Source organism: Marmota marmota, unplaced genomic scaffold (genome assembly GCF_001458135.2).
Source record: "Marmota marmota marmota unplaced genomic scaffold, marMar, whole genome shotgun sequence".
Classification (NCBI taxonomy): Eukaryota; Metazoa; Chordata; class Mammalia; order Rodentia; family Sciuridae; genus Marmota; species Marmota marmota.
Window position 1 is genome coordinate 2,192,891 of NW_026000206.1, and position 7,225 is coordinate 2,200,115.

Sequence of the window (7,225 nt, forward strand, 5' to 3'; positions counted from 1 at the left end):
TATATTGGTTTGGTGTGTGGGGCCCGGTGCAGATGCTCCTAGAAGTTCACAGCCACCTGCAAAATACTATTTAACATTATATTTATCAAAATTGAAACAGAATACATTTCATTCTTTTGCAATCATATTTTTTTCATTCAACATTATGCCCACGTTTTCTCACGTAGCTCTAATTCACGCATTAATGCTGCTCAATGTGTTCCACTGAATAAACACATCACAAGTTATGTATCCTGTCTACTGTTGATGAACAGTTGGGCTATTTCCAATTTGGGGCAATTAAGAGTAATGCTGCTGCTGGGTGCAATGGCACATACTTGTAATCCCAGCGGCTTAGGAGGCTGAGACAGGAGGATTGCTAATTCTAAGCCAGCCTCAGCAAAAGCAAGGCACAAACCAATTCAGAGACCCTGTCTCTAAATTAAAAAAAATACAAAAATAGGGCTGGGGATGTGGCTCATCGGTAGAGTACCCACCCCACCCCCCAAAAAAAGAAGAATGCTGCTGCGAACATCTTTTACAACTTTGAGGTATAATTTATATCACACAAAACTCATTATAAGTGGGCCCATTTATAAATGCATATAGTTGTGCAAATGCATACAGTTGTGCACCCTCCCCACTTCATCTTAGAACACTTCCGTAAATAACCCAGGAGCTCCTCCTGCCCATCTGCAGTCAGCCCCACCCACCCACCGTGAATATCCCCAAGCAACTGCTAATCTGCTTCCAAACTCTATACCACTATCTTTTCTAGAAATCTCATACAAGTGGAACTGTACAATATCTTTTGTGTCTGGCTTCTTTCGCTTAGCATGTTTTTGAGTGTCATCCATCCTGTTGTATATACCCATAGGTTTTCCCTTTTTATTGCTGAGGAGTAGTGGTTCATTCTGTGGATATACCACACTTTGTTTATTCATCAGTTGGTGGATTATTTTCAGGCTATTATGAATGATACTGCTAAGAATACTGGTGTACTAGGCTTTGGACCTCTGTTTTCATTTCTCTTGGGCACATACATGCTCTAAGAGTACAGGTCATATGGTAAATTTATTTATTTTTTATTTGGTTTTTGGCCATGCTGGAGATCAGATCCAGAGACTCCCACAGTCTAGGCAAGTGCTCTGCTGCTGAGCTACACCCCCAACCCTTTTTATTTTGAAACAAAGTCTCACTAAATTGTCCAGACTAGCCTTGAGCTTGTAACCCTCCTGCCCTAGCCTCCAAATTGCTGGGATTAAAGGAATGTGCCACCGTGCCCCACTAGAGTGCTTTTAAATGGACTTGATTTTGTTTGGGGGACATCTGACATGGTATGTGATGTACCCATTTTGCCCCAAGTGGTACTTGCTCTGTCCCTTCCCACTGCTGTGCACTGCTGGCCTTTCCAACCCCCCTAGCAGAAACTCAGCTACCCCAAGAACGACCTGGTGCATCTGAAGAGGCACACACCCAGCTTGGAGTGAGAACAACAAAGGTGCAAGTCTCAGCCCTGCTACTTCTTAGCAGCAGGAGTCTCTGCAGTAGCAGATCGAATCAGCCCTAGCCCTACAGGGCAGCTGGGCGAGGTGGGAGCCGCTGGAGAGACACGTAGAGGAATTATTCCTATCAGCTGGGAGCCTTTAGCCCACAGGCAGGGGAAAGTGATACCCTAAAGCACCTGCCCTCAATCCCCCCTATCCCTTTGAGACCTTGTCTACACACAGGCAATTTTGTCAACCGAGTCAGCTACAAGAATACCCAGCTCCAAGTGGCTCAAACAAGGAAGTGTACGCTTCCAGTATGCTGAGTTATCTTGTGCAAACAGTCACCAAGTCACCCCAGGACTGGGTCAGCAGCCCTCTTCTTACCCCGACTGTGACCAGGGGAAATGAGATGTTTTCTGCTTGTCTTAAACCTGTAAGCGGCTGCCACTTTACATGAGGAGTCCCTTCACTTTTCAGAGGAAAGAGCTGTGGCTCAGAGGCGTTAGGTTCCTCATCCAAGGCCACCTGTGTCTTTGCAACCTGGCCCAGCAAGCTCCCCATTTCAGCAAGGGATGCTTCCAGAGGCATGACATGGACAGAGTCAACACTCTGCAGGCAAGATCCCCCCCATGCCAGCCCCTCCTCACCCCTGCAACCCCACAGCTGGGGCAACTAAAGCACTTCTGGCCCCTTGCAAAAGCTTGGCAAGCAGGCCAGCAAGAACCCAGAGCCCGACAAACAGAACCTCTAGAGCTGCTGGACACCAGCCAAGCTGCCTCATTCCGCAGGGCTGACTTCATGCTTCTGAAGAGCACAAGGCCTGTGTGCAGTCTCTCAGGGTTCAGCTCTTCTGCCAGCAAAGGAAACAGCCCTGGCTGGGGACATGCAGAGAGGTGAGAATGCAGAGCCCAGGCAGCCCCACCACCACCACCCATAGGAAACTGAGCAACACCCCTGACTGCTAAGATGAGGCCTGATGCCCACCCGTCTTCTTGCCTTGACTGTCTGAGGGTGTCCTCTGGAGAAATGTCCACACCCTGGCTACTTCCACCTGTTTTGTTCCAGACTCCTAGAAAGAGAACAAAAGACAGTCAGACTTCATGGGAAGTACTAAGAGCCACTCTCAAGTCAGTCCTCCCACCTCAAAGAGCTGGCAAGCTCACTGCCAGGCTGAGGACTGTGCTTGGTGACAAAAGTAACCATTTATTTTACCCAGAGCTGGAGCAGCTGCCACTTTGCCCCTTCTATGGTGACTAACAGCAAAGGCTTCCAGGGTACTATGCCCAGCATGCGCCCATGACAAACACCTTTATGCTTCGCTTCCACTTTCAGACTTTCCTTTTGGGCCAAATGCCTGCTTGACAGCGGGCAACGGTGACAACGAGCAAGGTGAGCAGCCACGGAAATAGCACGTGGCCAGACTCCAGAACACACTTGTTCCTTCCACTTCCTTCTGGGGCATCTCTGTCCTGTCATCACTGCCCACTCACTCAGGCTGCAAGTCCCCAGCAAGGCATTTGTTCTTATTCAAGTTAATATCCAAGTTCTTATTCTCCTCATTCCATTACATAAGAACTATGTGGGGCAAGAAAGAAGGTCTCCGTTTGTTTGCCTTCCTTCGTTGGGCCTGACCCAGAGGGAGCAGACACAGTAGTTTTAAACTTTCCTTGCTGAACTTTTTCTCAGAATGATGGTTCCCACTCTTCAGAGCTCAAAAAGTCTGCATCCCTTGGAGATATGCAGGTGCAGGATCACGGTGGAATTTTCCATTTATAGAATAATAATCTTCATACCACTCTGGGGCCTGCAAGAAGAGCTCAAATTCAGTGTCAGCAAACCTGCCAGGCTTCTGTGGGAGTCCCAGAGCACTTGGCTCTTCTATTTATTTTTGGTGGAAGAGGGGGAAGAAATAAAGGATGACTTTTTAACTTGAGTGCCAACACAAACTTGAATGAGGAACTGTATGGGCAAGTGGATTGTACTACTGCCTGGTTGCAGGTCTCATATCACCTTTTGTCCGGGGCTAAGAGCCCTAACCCAACAGGTGATCAGAACAGGCACCACTTTACTGCCTCAAGTCCTTCCCTGTGCCTGCCAGCAGGCCTTGGATTGCTTCCTGCAGGTAGGGGCCCAAGCCACAGGCACATCAGACCATCTCATTACTCTTTCCACCTTCCCTTGCTCTGCATTTGAATTCTGTCCATGCATGTACCAATTCCATCTCTTGAAATATCTTCTAGACATGGTATGGTGGGGAAGCCACAGGGTCAAGAGAGATTGGGCCCCAGTCCTGGTGGTGGCTGTCACACAGTTAACTGTGTAACCTCAAAAAAGTCTTTCTCTTCAGAAGCTCATTTTCTTCATCTGTAAAGACTAGTAGTAATGAGTCCAAAGACCTCTTCCACCACTAACACTGATTCACCCACTCATTCATTTTAATGTCAGCCCAGGCCAACATTAGCATCCTCTGCCAGGCCATCCTAAACCTGAAGGGTACAGCCAGACCTGGAAGTGTGACTTCGGGCCTAACCAGGGCTTCCGACCTCAGGGATCCCATCTCTTAGTTTCAATACCCACTGCACGGTCCAGAGCCGGGGAAGGAAAGCCTTGACCTGCCACTGGCCCAGAGCATGCATTTTACTGTGCAATATCTAGGTCACATCCTAGAAGAGCCCTCAGTGCCTCAAAACTTTCCTTCTTTTGATCTTAAAGGGGGAAAAAAATTACCTCTTCCTGGGAAAGGCAAGACAACCTGTCATCCTATCAGTCAATCAAAAAGTATCTACATTTTGTTCTCCAATGTTTTTACAAATAAAAATCTTATTTGCCTCAAAGCATTAAATTATAATGTTGGATATGCTATTTTTCAAATTGCATACACCCTAGATTTCAATCAATCCAGACCCCCCAGGGGAGAGAGGCTTCACACCCATCATCATCATCACTGTCCTAACCTCTGTGACGGATGAGACGATTTTCTGGCCCTGCCCTCACTCCAACCTAAGTCACCAGCGAATGGCCCCAGACTGAACACCTGTAGGAAGGCTCTAGTCCTGTGGGAAATTCCAGCGCACCTCCGCTATTTACTAAAACCGAAAGCTCTCTGAGCCTTGGAGGTTTGTGAGTATTTCATTTGCCAGAAAACGTTCCCGAGCCCTGTGCGATCAAAGTTACTGGGTCGCTGGGCGGCTACGATGTAAGAGGTGCATCCTGAGATCTCCCCCGTGTCCTACCTTCCACGGCTTTTCTTGCGCACGTTGGCGAGAAGCTAGGAGGCAAAAAGAGGGCTTCTCAGTCGGCAGCCCAGGGCCATCCTAGGCTGGAAGGTGGGTGAGTAAACCCTGGGGCATCCCCCGCCCGCCATCCCGAACCCTGTCTTCGGCGACCCTCACCACCAGACCCAGGGAGGCCCAGGCCTGATCACCTGTTCCAGCCCAGGGTCCAGCTCTGGAATCAAGGCGAGCCTCCGCCTGGGTCGGCTCTCCCCTACTTTCCCTCACCTCCCCGCTGCGCGTGCCGCGCACGCCCCCTCCCCAGCCGCCACCAATCAGCATCGGGAGCGGCGCCCGTGGCGCTGGGGCTCCGGTCCGCAGCCNAACGTCGTGAAGTCGGCTGTGCGGGAGTACTTCTGTCAAGCAGATTGAGACTAGACGCTGATTTTTTTTTTTTTTTTTTTTTTTTTCATGGAGGTGGATGAGGGGGACTGTTTCTAGTTTGCACACATCCAGGACTGCGAAGAAGGCTGGATGTGTATTTCACTAATTGAATATGGCAGCCGAGAGACGCTGTTTATTTACTGTATACGTCGACCTATTTTAGATGCGCGTCGGTATGAAATTATCTCTAATCTTGGGTGTTTCGTTTTATGAATGGAGGCACTTTACTAGGTCTAGTATATTTTTTTAATAGCCTCTGAACTGAGCTTAAAACTGACAATTTTATGGAATGTCAGCAAAATGACTATTTTATTGTTTGCGCTATTTTAGTTGTCCTTAGTTATATTCTAATTCCAGGTGAAGCAATTATAAGCATTATAAGAAGTGAAATTTAGTTCTTTTCAGTATTAATTTGGGTGGGTATTCCCTCCTTGTGGCTTGTTTCCGTCCTAACTGGAGGTGTAAAATGCAGTCTGTAGCAGGTAGAATACAGCTCCTTTTATGTACCAGATCTTTTATTACTGAACTAGCAACTAGCCTTTTTCACCTTTAAAAACTGTGCCAAGTCATAATCATATTGTGTATACACTTGGAGATGGTGCTGTTTAAAAAAATATTTATACAGTATGATTGCATAGCATTTTCTCTTCATGCCCCCAACTTCCCATTTCCAGTTTTTTTTTTTTAAATACTGTTTAGTTGCCAGTGGACCTTTATTTTACTCATATGTGGTGCTGCGAATAGAACCCAGTGCCTTGCAAAAGTTGGGGAAGCGCTCTACCACTGAGCCACAAACCCAGCCCACCACCCAACAGTGCTCAGGCTCATCCTGACTTGCTCAATTTCAGGATTCCTAAATAGTGAAGGAAAGCTTACTGTAGCCATTATCCCTCAAACTACAACACAAGATGGTAGAACTAATGTAATAACATGGAGTGGAATCTTCAATACAGGTTATCTGGCTTCAGATATTGGCACACCAGAATTGGCACTGATCAAAATAACTGCTGGGGATTGCAGAGAAGAAACATGGCTCCCCTCATGTTCCCAGTCTTCACAGAAGACACTCATGCTTCTGGAACCCTGCCAGTTATCAGTGAGAAACCTGATTCATAGGCAAAGGTTTCTAATCATGACCTTACTTCCAAGATCATTTAAATTCAACATGCTGCATGCCATACTATGGTATGTAGACACCTACCCATGAAGACAGATGTACGCAGCAAAAAAACCGAAGTGAATTAAGATGAACGCATGAACACAACTATCTGAAAATACCACCAAGAGATTAAGTACATAAAGCTACCAGTAGGCAGATTTAGCTAGGGTATTAGGAGCCAGACTCCTTTGGTATTAAACAGCTAACTTCCTCCATAGCAAATTGACTTGATCTGGAACACTCATTTGAAGGCATGACAGAGGCTGAGGTAAATCATACTGGGTGGCTTGTGAGCCCTTTTGGAACCAAGGGGGGATGGGTAGACAGGCAACCTGGGTTTTTGTTTTTGTTTTTTTTTAAACCAAGAAAACAATCCACTGGGAAGTCTAACTGCAGATCTGACTGGGCCTAAGTTTAAGTAGCTTAGTAAAACCACTAATTACTTGTTCTGTTCTTTTGCTAGAAGATATACAATTTAAATAAGCTTTGTTTTATGTAGGTCAACATGAAGTTGGTACTTCCCTGGCTGCTCTGCTCTACCTTTTCAAAATGGTCACTCACTATAGGGCTGGGGCTGTAGCTCAATGGCAGAGCACTTGCCTAGCATGTGTGAGGCACTGTTTGATCCTAGGCACTGCATAAAAATAAATATTAAAGGCATGCTGTCCATCAACAACTAAAAAACAGGCGGGGGGGGGCGACATCAGTATAAACAAAGAGTGCATTTTTCCAGGCCAAAAGGCCTAGACAAGTGACCAAATCAATTTGGCTGCTTTGAATTTTTTTAAGCCAAATTATACTGTTCCAAATTATAATTCCAAATTATACATGTATAATTCCAAATTATACATGTTCAAGCAGGTGATACTGACATACCCTTAATACAAGAGAAAATCACTGTGATTAGATGTAAATGATAATCTGCTCCCCCCCCCCCCTTT

At 46.4% G+C, this 7,225-nt stretch overlaps 1 long non-coding RNA gene across 3 annotated transcripts; it reads right to left on the minus strand.

Moving 5' to 3' along the window:
- Positions 1-890: 890 nt before the first annotated feature.
- LOC125612714 lies at positions 891-5,058 on the minus strand. Of its 3 annotated transcripts, XR_007343186.1 has the most exons (4): positions 4,703-5,058; positions 2,682-3,273; positions 2,454-2,538; positions 891-2,344 (listed from the first exon to the last, which is right to left on the minus strand). It is a non-coding gene; the product is annotated as an uncharacterized LOC125612714 (long non-coding RNA). The 3 variants fall into 3 exon arrangements; XR_007343187.1 differs by having other exon boundaries at positions 2,777-5,058; XR_007343185.1 differs by having other exon boundaries at positions 2,682-5,058.
- Between the last annotated feature and the right edge of the window lie 2,167 nt (positions 5,059-7,225).